General features: G+C 39.0%; 2 pseudogenes; both read right to left on the bottom strand.

Moving 5' to 3' along the window:
• Positions 1–928: 928 nt before the first annotated feature.
• LOC149200308 (cathepsin B-like protease 3 pseudogene) lies at positions 929–1715 on the bottom strand (annotated as a pseudogene).
• A 12174-nt stretch (positions 1716–13889) lies between these two features.
• Positions 13890–15167, bottom strand: LOC149200309 (cathepsin B-like protease 3 pseudogene; annotated as a pseudogene).
• Positions 15168–21373: the final 6206 nt, after the last annotated feature.

Here is a 21373-nt window from a genome sequence, read left to right on the forward strand (position 1 = left end):
ATAAGCAGAGTTCACAACACGTGGGTGTTTCAACTCTCCCAGGAAGGCCCCAGCTTCTAATTGGCGAATATCCCAAAGACAAGAAAAATGATCATTGCCACAGCTGATTAGCCAGTGAAGGCTTCTTTACAAAACTGAGTTGCTTTTGCTTTGTTTTCTTTTCAAGTCCTGTTGCTTTAAATGTTTCATTCGAAGCGAGAACTGAAAATATCCACTCCTCATAAGCATGTTTCAGCATTTTCTTAGGCCTTTTCAATCCTCTTCTGTGCAATTTTTATGGGAAATCGTAACTTCACCTGAGATTAATAAATCAACCGGGATGGAGAATTCCTCAGCAGCATTGTGTGAGCTCATTACCTATTCTGCATCATCAGCCTTCATCTGGTTCTGTTTTGAACACATAAAATAATGGTGCTACGACTTAATTCATTCCTTGCACATATCTAATCCCCGGGTTCAGCTTTGTGAAAATTAATAAGATTGCGCTCAATGCTTCCTGATTTTCAATTGCAAATGTACAATCTCCAGAGAAAAATGCGTATTTGGCTATGTACGTTTTACATCACCCTCAATCTGTTCGATTGTCTCTATATCCTGTTCGATTGTCTCTGTATCAATAACAATGGCATAGAATGCAAAACTCGAACATCCAGCAGGGGAAAGTAAGAAATCTCCTGGACCTGCACTTAACCAATATCGCAAAGATCCTTTCCTGCAATGTGAAGCAGCTACAGTCTGCAAGAGAATGCTCCTTAAAGATAAGCGATCAAAAGGAGGAATAATCTTTGCCACGGACGCAGATCTCAGAAACCGGTCCAGGTGTGGGTCCAATTCATAGAGATAACCATCAATTATCATAGCAGTGTCAAACACACCATGCCCTCGGTGAACCATGCGGTCATCAATAGGAATTACCACCATTGTTGGATCAGTGGTAATACCCCCAAATATGCTTGAATACATAGATGGGTAAGGTTGCTTGCTGCGTCCACCCAATCAGCTTGACATCATGTCTTCCTAAATAACGACCCTGGACATGCTTGTACACACCAGTTTCATAATGGGAAAAGTCCTCATAAACAGAAAATGAGACCTCGATCGGACCATTAGTGAAAGCCTCAGCCATTATATTGTATGGATCTGATTTGATTCTGTATGCATTTGAACTGTAGTGCTTGGAGTGTGACAAATTTTGATTATCCTTGTAGTGCTTGACACACCGAGGTGTTGGGTATGAAGGCTCGCAACCAGGATGATTACAACCATCGTTGTCAAAGTAGGGATAACACTCATCAGTTACAACACCCCTTTGACTGAAATAGCGCCATGCAGATAATGGAAAACCACCATTACACCCTGATCCACATCTAAATCCACAGCATGCCACTAAATCGTTTTCTGAAAGAGTGGCATTCACTTGAAAGTGAACGCAAAATCGGTCTAACAGTGCTTCTACGGCTGCAAATGCCCAACATGAACCACAGTGCCCCTGATCTAATATAGTCCTAGTAGAAGTACAATGCGGCCAAGCTTTGCGTGCATCAAATTTACTTGGTAGCTTTAGACCCTTGGGATAAAATCGAATAGGAACAGTTTCTAACAGTTTCTGAGGAGTGGGAAGTACACCAAGGAGATGTGCAAATTCCCCTACCATGTAATTGGAAAATCGAGTACCCATGGCAGCCTTCCAACCAGCATTTGAATGTTTGTTGATGTGTTCTGAAGAATTGGTCTTTGGCTGTCCAAGGAATGGAAGGACTCGAATCCAGACACAAGGGTATATGAGGCTATGAATATTTGATCAAGATCTGGACCTGCAACATCAATTTTCCAGCATCAATTTTCCAGAAGAATTCTCTTTCCCACGCGACCCCTCTCTAACTTCATTCAACACACTTGCAAGTTGAAGTTGTTGATCTGCATTGATCTCATTCATTTCCTTCTGTACTGAAGGATCCAGAACTATATCAACCACAAGTATCTGTTGTATGTTATACCCATATGACCCCATTGCTTTTTCAAGCTCTTCTAACACAACTTTGGCAACATCGCCCTTTTGCTCAAATAATTCATCCAAATTCATCTTTGGAACATTTGCTCGAACCACATCAAACACATAAGCTTGAATTTGTTCTTGAGGATTTTGCAGCTCATAAAATGCATCGTCAGCGATACTGGATGAAGCAAAATAATTGCACAAAGACATTGTCCTGAAATTTATCTGAAACCATATGACGAAGTTTGATAGTAAACTGGACCAATGAATATTTCACAAGTAAGCTCTGTACCAAGGGTGCCACTGTAGAGAACCTCTGTGCCATGATATTTGAAACCATATGAAGATAAAACTTGACCAAATTCATCAACAGTAGAGTCTAATGTATGCTTTGTTTTCTTTGTGCTTTTACAGAGGTAGGAGCTTGAAGTCGCTGCCAGTTGAAAAGCTGAAGAACAAATTACATAATCTAAAGCAACACATTAATGATTTCTTCTTCAAAACAGGGTTTTGAAGAAGAATCAATCTTTGACATGAGACGAAGTCTAACATCGGCTCCACTTGGGATGGCAGCTGCCGCTCCGTGGAGGTGCCAAGAACCGAAGAACTTTGGGAGAGCAGACAGTGCCTCCACCCATTGGGCAATGGAGTCATCATCATGGAGTTATCATCAACACAACTCTTGACTTATTTTTCAAACTGAAACTGAACTCAAACTGATCTGATCTCAATATTGAAATGACTGAGAAAATGACTTAACAATCTTCAAGCAAACTAAAACAAGATGCTGCCCTTATGGCTGCTTATTTATTTACATAGCTACCCTAATCTGCTCTACAAACACTAGATCAGGTAATACTAAAATGCCAAATTAACCATTCAAGTAAACCTGAAAATGATGTCGCCGCTTGAGAATGCTTCCACCAGGATACATATGTGATTACTGGCAGCCCTTCATGCACGTACTGAGCCTGGTCATGTACAAGGCAGTCTGATCCGTCAATCAAAGTGAAAAACATGTCCATATATGCCGCAATAGGATCACGGAAGCTAGACTCTGTTGGCTGCCCCAACTCTGCAATGCATACTTCCAGCTGCATACTGTCAATGTAAACATCTATAGGCAAGTCTGTTATTGCTTGTTGTGATGGAGGAAGGATTTCCAAGAACTTTTTAGGGTCTTGGAAATCATATGACTGAATCTGCTCATCGAGACACTGAATCTCCTTTTCGATTCTTTCAACAATTAACTCACAGACACTAGTTTTGAGGACCTTTAAAGATTTCAAGCATTGAAAACATTTTCATCAAATTCAGTATCTACTAACAACTTTCTTATTTCTTCTACAGCTTCACACAGGGTAGGGTTTGCCACATACCCTTCCATTGCATAAAAAAAATCAGCAAGCGTTAGAATGTCTGGATCGAGTTGGATTCGCCAGGTGAATGGTTCAGCCTGCATAAGTGTCTGACTACTGTTCACCATCAACATCAGATCTGAACTTGATACATGTACTGGGGTGAAATGCAAATGAAGTGTTGTATTCACAAGCTCACGGATATGGACTGAAGCAGCGTTTATCTACTAACGCTGATGTAAAACAAGAGCGTGTTCGAAGGCTACCTGGCATAACTTCAGGCTCCGTCTAAGACTTACGAAACAAACACATCAACCCACAAACAAGTTTGTTCTCCCCAATATGGTCGATAGTATGTTAGCGCTTGAGATTTCACCTCAGGCTGAGAAAGAAGGCAACATCAAACCATTCAGCCCCGTAGCTAGCCCTACGGGGCAGGAGAAGGCTCTCTCCGGTCAATCTCGGTAGATCTTCAATTGATGAGATGACCAAACGGGTAACACTGATATTAGGCTAGTAAACTGATTAGAAAGATTGATTTGGGGTTTTTAATTAAATGACGGGGTTTTTCTGGGCTGCATGGGCAAAATCACAGCTTGAACAGAGAGTAGAATGAACAACATAGATTATCGACTGAGGCAAGGTAGGCAAGAAATTTAGCATCAAATCTAGATTTAAATGGGATGGCAAGAATGGTGAGGAGCTAAGGAGGGCAAACAATAAATTTGATTCCTCCTTAAATAGAAGAAAACATTGAATTGAACAAACTTAAAAGCAGAGCATGGTAGGCATGAATTCTCACTTTAACACTTCATTTGTTCAATTAGATATGATCATGTAGTGAAATGGAACATAACAGATTACATATGAAACACAAGAAACACCTATGCTAAATTAACATACCACATGAATCTCAGAGGTCAAAGCTATGAAATTTCATTAAAAATCCCTCTGTCAAAGACTGTACAATGGAGCTCAGTTCTCCTCCAGCACTCAGAAACTCTCCCCCCTCTCCAATGAATTTTTAATACATTAAATAAAAATCTGCTAAGGGAAAAACGAATTGGTCCAACAGCAAAGGTGTTGTTTCAACTGCAATTACAAAAATAGGAAAGAGCGTTTTCTTCTATTCTAAAACAGAACCGTGTCCCTAAAAATCCTCTGATCATTAGCTAATTAAAAGATAAATACTGGAGCGCAGATCTCCACAGGATCAGAACTGAAGACATTAGTAAAGGATCGATTGCTATATTTGGACCCATTACTTCAGTGACAAGCTGTCCATTGCTTGTATTGATGAAATCAATTGGATGCAGAGCGATGCTAGTGAAATTATCATTTATGTAACAACCAATAACTGCAAGGCACTCGGACGGAGCCTTTGGATCCCATTCGGCATGAAAGCAAGCCAAGTGACCATTAAAATCATAGCTATCGACGATCTCATGGCTTGTACAGCGCAAATCACCAAAGATAGAATCCTATACACGTATCCGGTTAGCTTGGCGGGTAGTTATGATTTTACTACCAGTTGTTGGCGAAAAATAAGTATAGTTCAAAACATGTGGGTATTTCAACTTTCCCAGGAAGGCCCCAGCTTCTAATTGGCGAATATCCCAAAGACAAGCAAAATGATCATTGCCACAGCTGATCAGCCAGTGAAGGCTTCTTTACAAAACTGAGTTGCTTTTGCTTTGTTTTCTTTTCAAGTCCTGTTGCTTTAAATGTTTCATTCGAAGCGAGAACTGAAAATATCCACTCCTCATAAGCATGTTTCAGCATTTTCTTAGGCCTTTTCAATCCTCTTCTGTGCAATTTTTATGGGAAATCGTAACTTCACCTGAGATTAATAAATCAACCAGGATGGAGAATTCCTCAGCAGCATTGTGTGAGCTCATTACCTATTCTGCATCATCATCCTTCATCTGGTTCTGTTTTGAACACATAAAATAATGGTGCTATGACTTAATTCATTCCTTGCACATATCTAATCCCCGGGTTCAGCTTTGTGAAAATTAATAAGATTGCGCTTCAATGCTTCCTGATTTTCAATTGCAAATGTACAATCTCCAGAGAAAAATGCGTATCTGGCTGTGTACGTTTCACATCACTCTCAATCTGTTCGATTGTCTCTGTAACCTGTTCGATTGTCTCTGTATCAATAACAATGGCATAGAACAAAAAACTCGAACATCCAGCAGGGGAATGTAAGAAATCTCCTGGACCTGCACTTAACCAATATCGCAAATGTTGAAAATAATACTGAGAGGGGGGGTGAATCAGTATTATCTTATTCTTTTAATAAATCTTCCTTACTTGTTCTTTGAATTATTTTTGCATGTCAGTACCATAAAATAATGAGCATGAACAAAGAAAAATAGATAGTCACACCAAAGAACACAAGATGTAAGGTGGAAACCCAATGTGGGTGAAAACCACCTGCTGCAATATGTCTCTATCTTCTTTCAAATTAGAAACTTCTTTTACATTGGTTTTGTACTGGTGCAGTCCTTTACCAGTACGCAGGCTGCAACCTGCAGAGAGCTACAACTCTCTCTCTCTCGTTTTCCAGTCTCTCCTGGAAGGGAGCTACAACCCCCTACTTCTTTTCATAAAGCATCAAATGATCATCAAGTATAAAAGTTACAGTCCACTACAGTTATCAGATCAGGAATAACAGAACTAACCCAGAAGACCTTATCAACAGAAAAATTCAATCAACAAAACATTTTAAGACAGAGACGCAGTTTTCCCTTCTGTGGCCTGCGTCGCTACGCAGTTCACCTTCTGCTTTCCTGCGTATACCCACAGAGATCCTTCTGCCGCATTGCGTGCCCACGCACTGTTCCTTGAACCGCGCTGCGTACTATTACTGCAGGTACGCACCCAGAGACATTATTGCGCCGCGTACTGTTACTGCAGGTACGCACCCAAAAATACTATCGCGCCGCGTACTTTTACTATGCGTATGAACCTGAACCTTAGTCGCTCTGCGTACCCACGCAGCTCTCCTTCTTCTGCTCTGCGTACCCACGCAGGTCTCCTGTTTCTGCTCTGCATACCCACGCAGATCTCTTGTTTCTGCACTGCGTACCCACGCAGCTCTCCTATTTCTGCACTGCGTACCCACGCAGCTCTTTTGTTAAACACCTGCGGCCTTCTGATTAGGGCCGAATAGGTAGTCCACCAGAGTGGCACAGTTGCTCAGATCTGATCATGCGCTCGAGAGATCACCCTTCACAGATTCGCCTTCAACTTCCCTTTCATATAGATCAAGCTTTTAAGACCATAACCCAATATTTCAGATCTAAAGATATTCAATTGCAAAATATGCTTAGCCAAGTGATCTCCTTTGCTTTATATAAGCAAGCTCCTCCTAAAATCATGGAACAATACCACGAGCCAAAACCGTAATAACACAAATACCGTCGGCTAAATACCAAGAGTAAAACATAAGAAACCCCATGTGTGCTTTTCTCTGCCTTGAAATGTGTGCACTGGGGGTACGCACCTCCTGAATGGCTGGCCTGTGTATCTGGACGCGGTCCCTGCATGGTGTACCTGCGGGTACGCACCTTCTGAACTGATTTCCTGCGTACTTCTTAATTTTCAACATATTGAGAGCCTTGCCACGGGAGTTGCCATCAAGTACAACATCTGTAACATATAGCCATACCAGAAACATAATGCCAACAATCTCCCCCTTTGGACTTGATGGCAACCTCACAATCTTCAGCTTCATTCTCCCCCTTTGACATCAAGGGCAAAGGGGTATGCTCCCCCTAAGAACATGCTCCCCCTGAATATGAATCAGATCTGCAACGAAGAACCATAATCCACCATGAAAGAGATAGAGACATATTGCAGCTATTTCCAAGATCTCCTTCTGACCATCCTTCATAATGCCAATAATGCATTATATGCTCCCCCTGAACCTGTACCATCAATCAGAAAAGGTTCAACAATAAGATGATGCATCAACAACCCCCAGCTTTTGCCTGAGGTATTCAAAAGTGTCCCTGGGCAATGGTTTGGTGAGAATATCAGCAACTTGTTCCTTAGAAGGAACATACTCCAACTTGACCTTCTGTTCAAGTACTTGTTCCCGGAGAAAATGGTACTTGATTGGTATGTGCTTGGTTTTTGAATGCATAACAGGATTCTTTGAGATGCTGATTGCACTTGTGTTATCACATAAGATGGGGATTGGTGGTGTATAAGTGATTTGAAAATCTTGCAAAGTCTGCATCATCCAAAGGAGTTGGGTGCAACAAGATGCAGTAGCAACATATTCCGCTTCAGCTGTAGACAAGGCAATTGAACTATGTTTCTTGCTGAACCAAGATACCAGTCTGGAACCCATAAAGGATGCACCACCACTTGTGCTTTTCCTGTCATCCACGCTTCCGACCCAATCTGCATCTGTATAAGCATGAAGTGTAAGATCTGTATCGCTAGGATACCATACGCCATAATTTTGAGTCCCTTGAAGATATTTGAAAATTCTCTTCACTGCCTGAAGATGAGTCTCCTTCGGATTTGCCTGAAATCTTCCAACTATTCCAACTGCATGCATGATGTCCGGTCGGGTACCTGTCAAATAAAGTAAACTTCCAATCATAGATCTGTAGGTTGGTTGATGTACTGCTGCAGATTCATCATTTGCACTGAGGCTACATCCTGTGACCATGGGTGTACATACTGGTTTTGCATCTTCCATACCATATTTCTTCAAAATCTGTTTGAGATACTTGGTTTGAGATAAAAAGATTCCTCCTTCTTTTTGTTGGATTTGCAAACCAAGGAAATATGTCAGTTCTCCTAGCAAGGACATTTCAAATTCTTTCTGCATGACCAAGGCAAAGCTTTGACTCATAGCTTCTTCATTGCTCCCAAAAATAATGTCATCTACATACACAACAAGTATTAGAAATTTGTCATTTTCAACTTTTACATAAAGATTTCTATCTGCTGATCCTTTTGAAAAACCTTGTTGATGAAGATATTTGTCCAGACGGTAGTACCAAGCCCTTGGAGCTTGTTTGAGACCATAGAGAGCCTTTTTCAATCTGCATACAAGATTTGGATCATTTCCAAGAATGAACCCATCTGGCTGTTCAATGTATACTTCTTCTTCCAAGTCTCCATTTAGAAAAGCTGATTTCACGTCCATTTGAAATACTTTGAAGTTTTGAAAACTTGAGAGAGCAAGGAACATTCGGATGGCCTCAAGTCTTGCAACAGGAGCAAAGGTTTCTTCAAAGTCTATTCCTTCTTGCTACGCATACCCTTTACAAACAAATCTGGCCTTGTTTCTAATTACTTCTCCATTTTCATTCAATTTGTTTTTGAAGACCCATTTTGTTCTGATAACATTCTTATCCTTTGGTCTAGGAACCAGCTCCCAAGTGTTGTTCTTTTCGATTTGCTCAAGTTATTCATCCATTGCTTTCACCCAACATTCATCTTTGCATGCCTCTTTCACATTTTGTGGTTCAGTGGAGGAGAGTAATGCCAAATAGCTTGAGGCTTGTACAACTGTTCTTCTTGTTTGTACACTTGCTTCTTTCTACCCCACAATCTGAGATTCTGGATGATTCTTCTGAACATATCTGGATGGGGTTTTCTCTTCTATTCTTGTCTGCTCCTCTGGTTCTTCTTGAGGTTCTTCTTCTTCATCATTCTGTCTTTGAGGGTAGCCTTCATCTTCTCCGATGTCTTCATGATGAACTTGCCTAGGAATGTATCCCTTCTCATCAACCACTACATCAATGCTGTCAACAATTCTGCCAAGTCTTTTATTGTAGCATTTGTATGCTTTGCTATGTGGAGAGTAACCAAGAAGAATGCCTTCATCTGCTCTAGGTTCAAGTTTTCCAAGCTGCTCATCAGTATTCTTGATATAGCATTTGCTCCCAAAGATTTTGAAGTGCTTTACCGAAGGAGTCTTACCACTCCAGAGCTCATGAGGAGTTTGAGTGCTGTTTACCCTGACATTTGTTTTGTTGAGAATAACAACTGCAGCATGTGCAGCTTCACCCCAGAAAGTTGCGGGAGTTCCTGATTCATCAAGCATAGCACGAGCCATTTGTTGGACTGTTCTGTTCATTCTTTCCACAACTCCATTTTGCTGAGGAGTTCTAGCTGTAGAGAATTCTCTTCTTATCCCATGTTCTTCACAGAAATCGAAAAATTCATTTGAGGTAAACTCCCCACCTCTGTCGGATCTGAGGCACTTAATTTTGTGACCTGATTCATTTTCAACCAAAGCTTTGAAGGATTTGAATTTTTCGAATGCTTCATCTTTGTGCTTCATAAGTCCTAGCCAGACAAACCTGGAGAAATCGTCAATGAATAATATCAAGTATTCTTCTCCTCTAGGTGTTCTTTTCCTGAATGGACCGCATGTATCTGTATGTACTAGCTCAAGAGGCATGCTAGCTGATCCTTCCTTCTCTGGAAAGTTAGTTCTGGTTTGTTTTCCAAACTGACATGATTTGCATATGGTGTTGTCAATACTTTTGATATCTGGAAGATCGCGAACTGCATGATATTTGCATGCTTTCCTTATTTGTGAAAAGCTTAGATGCCCCAACCTCCGATTCCATAGCCAGTGCTCATCATCCTTGCTCAGATAGCATTTTTGTTGTCCTTCTTCAAATATGTACAGATTATTTGGATTTCTTTTGCCTTTGATCACTGTTTTACCTGTATCAAGATCACGAACAAGACATCCATTTGATCTGAATATAACCTCGGTTCTTTGATCACACATCTGGCTGACACTTAGAAGATTATGCTTCAATCCATCAACATACAAAACATTTCCAGCCTTGACCTTTTCTTTTAACTGAGCAATGCCCTTTCCTTTTATAGTTGCAGGAGTATCATTTCCAAAAGAGACTTTCTTTCCCTTTTCTAGAGCAGAATAAGACTCAAGTTTTTCTTTATCACCTGTCATATGCTTCGAACATCCACTGTCAATGTACCATAGATTTTCCTGTCCTTCTGCATAAAATGCTATCCCACATCTTTCTGTTTGAGGTTCCTTTATTCTCCATGTTTTGGTGCTTGAGGCTTGTTCCTTTTTCTGCTGAAACCTTCTCCTGCATTCAGAGTCTTCATGACCAAAGTTATTGCAAATAGAACATTCAGCTTCATTTTCAAGGACTGAAAAGTTGTTATAGGTCCTTTTTGTAATCCCTGTCATACTTCTTTGTTTTTGAGCTTCCCTAGTCATGATCGTTTTATATGCAACACATTGAGCTGCTTTGTGACCAAATTTATGGCAAGAAAATCATTGTCCATTGAAGAAACTTCTGCGGTTATCGAATCTACCAGCCAACTGATTGTAATTTCTATTTTCATCTATTCTTGAACCAAATTGAGAAGATTTTACCTGTGGTTGGTTGTAGCTTCTTTTCACCCTTAAGATGGATTGCCCCTGATAGTTATTGTTTGTAATTCATCCCTGCTTTACCTGATGATCTTCATTGTTCTTTTGCTCATTTCTTCTTGCTGCATCAAGATAACTTTTTGAGGTGGATGCTTGAGAAGTTTCTCCATTATAGCCCAGACTTGTCTTGTTTAGTGGAGACCGCTGCACATTGATAATCTCATCCAAAGTTTCAGATCCTTTGACAAACTTGAGATTAATAGCTTTTGTTTTCTCAATCTCTTTTCTAAGACCAACAATTTCACCTTCTAATTTTTCAAGATGTTTTTCCTTTTCATCAATTTGAAATTGTAGAGTATCAATGATCATGTTCTTTTCTTCTATACATCTCTTGAGTCTAGTAATTTCATCATAAAATTTATCCACATCTATAGCATCCATATAATCATCATCTTCAAATGCCATTAACAACTTATATTCATTACCTTGTTAATCTTCATCACTGTTTGATAGACCATCACTATCTTCATGAGAGTAGTAGCTTTTCTTATTTGCGTTCTGTTTCTTGTTCCATCTAGCAGGTTCCTTTCATTTATCCTTATAAGGACATTTTGCAGCATAATGACCCACTCTTCCACAAGCAAAGCATTTAAAAGGAAACTTACCTCTAAACCTTCCAGAACCCCTTTGAAGATTTCTGACAAAATTTGATTCTTCTTCCTCTTCTTCCGGGACGTGGCTTGCTTTATAATAATCTCCTTTGCCTGATGCTTTGAAAGCAGCTTCTCTTCTGTCTGATGGACCTCCCTTTCTCATTTCATAAGTAGTGAGAATTCCATGTAGCTGAGACATAGTAAGAATTCGAAGATTTTCCTTTTCTTCTATTGTAGATACTTTAGATTCAAATTTGGGGGAAAATGATCTTAGGACCTTTTCAACCACAATAGCCTCTTTTATTTCTTCACCCAAATTCTTCATACAATTAACAACCTCATCTACCCGAAGAAAATAGTTAGCCACACTTTCATCATTATACATTTTGAGAGTCTCATACTGAATTCTGAGAGTTTGAAGTTTAGCACGTTTTACCTGTTCGTCTCCTTCATAGCCCGTGACAATTTTGTCCCATATCTCTTTTGCGGATTTATAGTGCATTACCTTCATGAATTCGGATTGAGATATACATCCTAATAGAGTACTGACTGCTTTCGCATTTGTTTCATACTTCTTTTTCTCGGCTGCATCTGTAGGAGTAGCTGAAGGAAAAGCATAGCCTGTCTCTACGATGTCCCAAACTTCTGTACCAAGAGATTGAAGATAGGCAGTAAATCTTACCTTCCAATAATTGAAGTTTGTCCCATCAAAAACCGGTGGCCTGATTGATGCTTCTCTCTCGTAGTTGCTCATGATGAACGATCTACCTTCAAGCGATCAAGCTTCTCTGAAGGACCTGCTCTGATACCAATTGTTGAAAATAATACTGAGAGGGGGGGTGAATCAGTGTTATATTATTCTTTTAATAAATCTTCCTTGTTCTTTGAATTATTTTTGCATGTCAGTACCATAAAATAATGAGCATGAACAAAGAAAAACAGATAGTCACACCAAAGAACACAAGATGTAAGGTGGAAACCCAATGTGGGTGAAAACCACCTGCTGCAATATGTCTCTATCTTCTTTCAAATTAGAAACTTCTTTTACAATGGTTTTGTACTGGTGTAGTCCTTTACCAGTACGCAGGCTGCAACCTGCAGAGAGCTACAACTCTCTCTCTCTCGTTTTCCAGTCTCTCCTGGAAGGGAGCTACAACCCCCTACTTCTTTTCATAAAGCATCAAATGATCATCAAGTATAAAAGTTACAGTCCACTACAGTTATCAGATCAGCAATAATAGAACTAACCTAGAACACCTTATCAACAGAAAAATTCAATCAACAGAACATTTTAAGACAGAGACACATTTTTCCCTTCTGTGGCCTGCGTCGCTATGCAGTTCACCTTCTACTTTCCTGCGTATACCCGCAGAGATCCTTCTGCCGCACTGCGTGCCCACGCATTGTTCCTTGAACCGCGCTGCATACTATTACTGCAGGTACGCACCCAGAGACATTATCTCGCCGCGTACTGTTACTGCAGGTACGCACCCAAAAATACTATCGCGCCGCGTACTTTTACTATGCGTACGCACCTGAACCTTAGTCGCTCTGCGTACCCACGCAACTCTCCTTCTTCTGCTCTGCGTACCCACGCAGGTCTCCTGTTTCTGCTCTGCGTACCCACGCAGATCTCCTGTTTCTGCACTGCGTACCCACGCAGCTCTCCTGTTTCTGCACTGCGTACCCACGCAACTCTTCTGTTAAACACCTGCGGCCTTCTGATTAGGGCCGAATAGGCAGTCCAACAGAGTGGCACAGTTGCTCAGATCTAATCATGCGCTCGGGAGATCACCCTTCACAGATTCGCCTTCAACTTCCCTTTCATATAGATCAAGCTTTTAAGACCATAACCCAATATTTCAGATCTAAAGATATTCAATTGCAAAATATGCTTAGCCAAGTGATCTCCTTTGCTTTATATAGGCAAGCTCCTCCTAAAATCATGGAACAATACCACGAGCCAAAACCGTAATAACACAAATATCGTCGGCTAAATACCAAGAGTAAAACATAAGAAACCCCACGTGTGCTTTTCTCTACCTTGAAATGTGTGCACTGGGGGTACGCACCTCCTGAATGGCTGGCCTGCGTATCTAGACGCGGTCCCTGCATGGTGTACCTGCGGGTACACACCTTCTGAACTGATTTCCTGCGTACTTCTTAATTTTCAACATATTGAGAGCCTTGCCACGGGAGTTGCCATCAAGTACAACATCTGTAACATATAGCCATACTAGAAACATAATGCCAATAGCAAAGATCCTTTCCTGAAATGTGAAGCAGCTACAGTCTGCAAGAGAATGCTCCTTAAAGATAAGCGATCAAAAGGAGGAATAATCTTTGCCACGGACGCAGATCTCAGAAACCGGTCCAGGTGTGGGTCCAATTCATAGAGATAACCATCAATTATCATAGCAGTGTCAAACACACCATGCCCTCGGTGAACCATGCGGTCATCAATAGGAATTACCATCATTGTTGGATCAGTGGTAATACCCCCAAATATGCTTGAATACATAGCTGGGTAAGGTTGCTTGCTGCGTCCACCCAATCAGCTTGACAGCATGTCTTCCTAAATAACGACCCTGGACATGCTTGTACACACCAGTTTCATAATGGGCAAAGTCCTCATAAACAGAAAATGAGACCTCTATCGGACCATTAGTGAAAACCTCAGCCATTATATTGTATGGATCTGATTTGATTCTGTATGCATTTGAACTGTAGTGCTTGGAGTGTGACCAATTTTGATTATCCTTGTAGTGCTTGACACACCGAGGTGTTGGGTATGAAGGCTCGCAACCAGGATGATTACAACCATCGTTGTCAAAGTAGGGATAACACTCATCAGTTACAACACCCCTTCGACTGAAATAGCGCCATGCAGATAATGGAAAACCACCATTACACCCTGATCCACATCTAAATCCACAGCATGCCACTAAATTGTTTTCTGAAAGAGTGGCATTCACTTGAAAGTGAACGCAAAATCGGTCTAACAGTGCTTCTACGGCTGCAAATGCCCGACATGAACCACAGTGCCCCTGATCTAATATAGTCCTAGTAGAAGTACAATGCGGCCAAGCTTTGCGTGCATCAAATTTACTTGATAGCTTTAGACCCTTGGGATAAAATCAAATAGGAACAGTTTCTAACAGTTTCAGAGGAGTGGGAAGTACACCAAGGAGATGTGCAAATTCCCCTACTGTGTAATTGGAAAATCGAGTACCCATGGCAGCCTTCCAACTAGCATTTGAATGTTTGTTGATGTGTTCTGAAGAATTGGTCTTTGGCTGTCCAAGGAATGGAAGGGCTCAAATCCAGACACAAGGGTATATGAGGCTATGAATATTTGATCAAGATCTGGACCCGCAACATCAATTTTCCAGCATTAATTTTCCAGAATAATTCTCTTTCCCACGCGACTCCTCTCTAACTTCATTCAACACACTTGCAAGTTGAAGTCGTTGAGCTGCATTAATCTCATTCATTGCCTTCTGTACTGAAGGATCCAGAACTATATCAACCACAAGTATCTGTTGTATGTTATACCCATATGACCCCATTGCTTTTTCAAGCTCTTCTAACACAACTTTGGCAACATCGCCCTTTTGCTCAAATAATTTATCCAAATTCATCTTTGGAACATTTGCTCGAACCACATCAAACACATAAGCTTGAATTTGTTCTTGAGGACTTTGCAGCTCATAAAATGCATCGTCAGCGATACTGGATGAAGCAAAATAAATGCACAAAGACATTGTCCTGAAATTTATTTGAAACCATATGACCAAGTTTGATAGTAAACTGGACCAATGAATATTTCACAAGTAAGCTCTGTACCAAGGGTGCCACTGTAGAGAACCTCTGTGCCATGATATTTGAAACCATATGAAGATAAAACTTGACCAAATTCATCAACAGTAGAGTCTGATGTATGCTTTGTTTTCTTTGTGCTTTTACATAGGTAGGAGCTTGAAGTCGCTGCCAGTTGAAAAGCTGAAGAACAAATTACATAATCTAAAGCAACACATTAATGGTTTCTTCTTCAAAACAGGGTTTTGAAGAAGAATCAATCTCTGACATGAGACGGAGTCTAACAGACTTGATCAGACAAATAACTCCATTTTCCTTTTGATATTTTAAATGTTAATCATTTTATAGAAGCTCCCTAACCCTTTCCGACCTTTACAAAAAAGTTTTGAACAAAACAAGCTGAAAAAATCATTAATTAACCCGAGCAGTGTGAGTAATGTGGGGAGAAATCTCTCCCAGAATGTATACGCTACTCCTATGAAGGAAACCTGCATATGTACGCTATTCCTATGAAGGAAACTAACGTATACCCTCCAAAATCCCAGTTTATAGCTTGTTTAAGCTATCACTTGGAGTACAATTGCAGGAGGATGTGAGGGCTGTTGTAGCATTTTTTGATTTTGGTAAGTTAGCAAAACATGAAAATATATTTTAAAAACTGTTAAGTTAGGATATGAACAAAAGAATAAAGAAACAAAATTTTAGGAATATGTTGATAAATAACTCCATATCAAATAAAATGTTAGAATAGATGCCCTAAAAGGGGAAGACAAAAATAAAATGTTAGGTTAGAAATAAAAGAAAAATAATAAATTTTGAAAGTGTTGCACATCTAAATGCCACTACTCTTAGTCAATTTTATTTTTTGCAAATAAAAGTTGTGTGCAGATTGTTTAAATGCCACACTAGTTCATACAATTCAATCATACAGTGTAATCATGATTGGATTAGATTTACTTTGTTTGTTAATAGGTAGCAAATACAATTTGCTCAACAGTTTAATCTGAGCCAATGGAAGTAATAAGGGATAGAAGTATATTAATCATTATGAGGAAAATGTTGAGTTGCTAGTCTAAATGCACTCGAGTGACTAAGAATGCAAAAAATGTTAGGAAAGTTAAGGGTAGGTAGAGAAATAAAATGAAACTGGAGTATGATATTATTTTTATCTTAAGCTTAAAACATTGGATAAATGTGCATGTAACCAATGGTTTTAACTACCCATAATTTTCTAAATCCAAATGTTATTCGCTAGCTTATCCATTAATTCCCTTCGAACCCCACACCTGCCACATCAATCATATTTATTTCGACCCCACCATCACCTTCCGCCTCACTTCATTAAACCCCTTCCATTTTTGTTTCATCCCTCGCATCTCCCTCCGATCTGACGTCCAACATCGCTCCTTGGCCCCCCCTTCCATATGAACATTATCAACGGAGGGGGGGTTCGAAATTGGTAGTTTTAGAAACCACCCTCTGAAACTGCCAAGCCCCACTTCTAGTTATTTGGGACTTAAAATCCCAAACCTCTTACCGTCCAAACTCACTCTTGAATGTTATTTTTGACCTCCTCCATCACTGCCGCTCCCACATCATCGTCTACGATAACACCCCGTCACTTCCTCTGTCCCATCATCCTACATGGACCAATATTCTACCTATCTGCCCATTATCCATTAATTTCGCCACACCTGCAAATGAATATTCCATCAAACTGTTTCTCAGTCCCGTTGGAGAATTAATTGAAATTTAGTCGTTGATTAATGAAACCGCTTCATTTTATACCTTATAAACCCTATTCTTTCATAAAAATTGTTACAAAATGCATTCTCGTAACTCAATTGATCACTGGATGCTTGAAGCTTATAGTGAAAATGAAAATTTCACCATTCAAATCAATTTTCTGTCCTATTCACCAGAAAGCCAACATCCAGGTTCACTCAATCTTTTTCAATTACACTATGTTTCTGTTATCACTGTGTTTCAGCCAAATCCTTCCCATTTCTGTCACTTTCAGTTTGTAATCCAATCAACAGAATGCCTCCTAAGGGAAAGGAAGTTGGAGAAACCTGAAATCCTCTCATTCCTCCTCAAGTTGATTTCCATCATCTTCCCTTGGTTGACAGAGACTGTAAAATACACAAGTCCTTGTCCGAATTTGATTTGTTTGAAATATATTGTTGGATGGAGGACCATTTCGTTAATTAAACTAACGAAATTGGACTTTGGGACTCCCATCTTCCTCATTACATTTCCCCTCAGACCCACAGAGCACCTAAAATCATCAGAAAATGCCATGCAACTTATGACCCCACTCAAAGGGCTATTATTTCACTTACAGGAGAAATCCTGTGGTCCATCAATGTCCAGTCCATTGACCAGATGTTGCAGGCCCCAACTATTGTACAAACCCATCCTTTTTCTCATGAAAGCCTAATAGAATCCTATCAGAAGCTGGATTTCAACAAAAGATCTCAAACCCTAGAACCTTTTCTAGCTATAGATAACCCTCTGCCTAAAAGAAACCCTCCTTATGGTTCATCTATATTCCCAGACAGAACCAAGAAAATTACCACCATTCTCTCTTATCTCCTTGGTTACTATTCTGATCAATATGTATATGAAGCCATCATTGGTTTCTTGTCTATCTTTTCTTCTAGTTCCAAACCCACTGTTCTTTTTAACTTTAGTCAATTTCTAGCTGAGGCCATTCATGAACAATTTGTCCAGTTCAATACTGAAGAAGTATTCAAGTATGCTTCAATACTTGTATATCTTTTTATCTGTTTTCAGGGAGACAAGTTTCCATTCACCTTGCAGAAGCTAGATGAAGAAGGAAACCAACAATTAGTTATCTTTTGGACCTCTATGGGAATGCAGAAGAAAGAATATTTTTCATATAAACAGTTCATATAATTGTTTGTTTATCCAGCCATTAATCTTCTGAGCAATACTCCAGAACCAAGGATTAGTGATGAGATTATAAAAGTCTTGCACTCAGTTGATCAAACCACAACAGGAGATTGATATCTTTACCAAAATTATACAAAGATCAGAGTCTTTGGCTGTGAGCTTCCACCTTACAAGCTCCCTAAGTACCTACCTATGAGGATTTTTGCATTAGAATATATTAGGCAGAGGCTCAATGCAGATGAAGTGCATTTTGTGGAAGAAATCACAATTTAAGCTAAAAGCTCAGGTTGGTCCATTCATCTGTAACACTAGAGTAGCCAGAGAAGAAGCAGATAGGTTATTGAAAGAGATGAAGTTTTGCCTTAGCTTCACCCATAATTTTGACTGAATCGGAGTGATTTCAAAACTCAGAGTAGAGAATAAATTTACTCCATATCATCACATAGCCATGCCTGAGTTTGAACAATACAAAAATATGTTAGAATGGAAGGAAAACACCCTTCAAGAAGCTGAAGGACAAGCAATATCTACTTCAAATATACAGACTCCACTTGCATAAGAAAAGACAACCAAATGAGGAAGGGAAGAACAATCATCCCCTATAGAATAAGCATTAAGTAAAGGCTTTAGAATTGTGCACAGAAAGAAGAGGCCTAAGATCTCCTTGAAAGTTAGTGAAAACAATGAGTCTCAGAAAACAACATTTGATGGACTTGGAGAGACATCTCTTTTCACATAGTCTAGTGGACAGTCTACTCAGTCTCCCACTCATTCCACCATATATTATGAACAACAGGTGATTCAGATCAGTGAAGGCAATCAAAAGGATAAAGAAGATGATATTGTTCATGTTTTCAATGAAATTAAGAGGAAGAATGAGGAGTTAAAGTCAAACACTTATACTGAATTTTGGAAACGTTCTTTTAGTTCTCAAGCCAGAATTCTTTTAGTCTTTGACTCTGAAAAGGGTAAGATGCAAATGACTTTCTTACAAGCTCAGATTCCACAGCCTTGAACTACTACACATTACCAGAAGAAAACCTCTTTTGAATTCAATGTTAAAGATGTACATCCAATTGATCAAATTGAGATGCATAAACAAACTAGCCAAATGATTGCTTCCACTTTAGCTAACACTGCCATGAGTCTGTCAAAGATGTAGGTTACCTTGGATAATAAACAGACACAACTCAAGATTGATAAGGTTTCCTCATTGGAAAAGGACACCGAGATCAAAGCTTTGGAAGATCTGGTGTTGAAGATGGGATATGATCCCTATTATATAAAGGCTACAGAAGAAATTTTCAAGAAGAAAAATAATGAGATTTCAGCATTAAGGAAGCAACTCAAATTTCCAGCTTCAGAGGACCCAATGAATAAAGAAATTGAAGAAATTGAGACTCAGAAATCTGACATGATGAAGCTCATCATGGAACAAAATCTACAAATAAAACAGATGGAGGAACAAATGAAAAAACTTGTCAAAGAGAAAGATGAAGCTGTGAAAAGGGCCAATATTTCAATGGATGTAGTTCCTCTTACAACAGTCTCTATAACTATAGTTTCTGCCTCAGGCACAACAACAACCACAACTACAACAGAAGGAGATGAATAGCTTGTTGAAGATGTTCAGAACCTATCTATTCAGATAGAAGAAATCAAGAAATTGCAGGATCAACTGAAGACACTACAACACATGAAAGTAGTTGCAGACAACTCAAATGCAACTGAGTTGCTGAGCGAAAAAGGTCAAATTGAGGTATTGCAAAAAGAAGTCAAAGACTCTTACCTCGAAAATACACTATATTTAGTAAAGGATATTATATGGGAAGATATCATTGAAACAATCAAAGATATCTGGCCTTATATCAAAATAATTTTTGATAAAAAAAACTTGTTGGAAAAAGCTCAAGAAGCTATTGAAACTATCTCAAATCAACTTGAGGACAAGCCAGAAATAGCCACTGATATAATCAAGTTTCTGAATTCTAAAGACAACTATGAGCTTCAAGAGTTGGGTATTGATGATAGGACAACAACCATACTGGAAGTGAAAAAGGTTATTACAAAGAAAAATCTCATTCTTCAGTTGGAGGAAAAGTGCAGCAGTATTAATGTCATAGTCCAACGTTTTTTTAGCAGGCTAGAACCCTTGACTAGTAAGGGTTTGCCCTCTTTATTTGTGATAAATGATAAGCTAATGCCTATTGAAGATTATGTCTGTAAGCTTACAGAGGTCATGACTAGTGCAGCTACAGTTTCAAATATAAAGGGTATAGTCACACCAAGGCTTATGCTGAATGCCCTTCGAGATACCTTTTTCATCCTTAATGAAATAAAACACATACTTTTGGTAAAACCTACTTTTACTAAATATATAGAAGTGGATGAGGTTTATAGAAGGGTAACTAAGTTATCTATCCCAAATAATAAATGCTGGGAAAAGTTAATTGATTTACTTGACTAAAAGAAAGATCAACAACATTCAACATTTTGAGGAACAGTCATCAACAGGTCAACAACATTCAACATTTTGAGGAACAATCATCAATAGTTCAAAAACAAAATAGTCACATATCGACTATTAGTTCACTTTTCCTGATTTTGTATTAAGCTCTTTTTGTAAATTTGTTTAAGATATTTTCTTAACACTCAAATTGTATAAATAACTCTGTTCTATGAGTTATCAAAGGTGGTACCTTTCATAAGCAATTTTGTAAAAGCATTGATGTACAAGCTATTTCTAGATCACTGATAATAAAGCAAAGGATTCTGAATTTGGTCTCATACAATTTCGTTTTCTTCTGTAAGTTTTTCATGTGTCTCATTCATTTTGCTTATTCTTCATATGTTTAAATTTTACAGAGATATCAGGCGAGAATAAATCTGTTATAGTTATTCTTAAAATTCCTTTCTGAATTTATTATTATAAAGAGTCTGAGATATTGGACTGTCTGTTTGAAAGGCTCCCTCTAAATCATAAAATTGTTAGCATCTTATGTAATCTTAAGCATATTTTGTTTAAATTTTGAAGATAGGACAAAAATTTTCCACTTATGATAATTTATCTTTCTGTCTAAAATCTAAATTAATGATATCTCCTTACAATTCTTTCTACACACTTTATAAATTCAAATCACTGTGTGAAATTAAAAAGTAGCCCTTTGATTATCTATTAGTACTATTTAAAAGAGTTAACACATCATTCTTACAGTTTCTCTATGCATTGGTCCTC

Source organism: Pinus tabuliformis, chromosome 2_1, assembly GCF_031772625.1.
Source record: "Pinus tabuliformis cultivar Carrire ecotype Pingquan chromosome 2_1, CPIR1, whole genome shotgun sequence".
Taxonomy (NCBI): Eukaryota; Viridiplantae; Streptophyta; class Pinopsida; order Pinales; family Pinaceae; genus Pinus; species Pinus tabuliformis.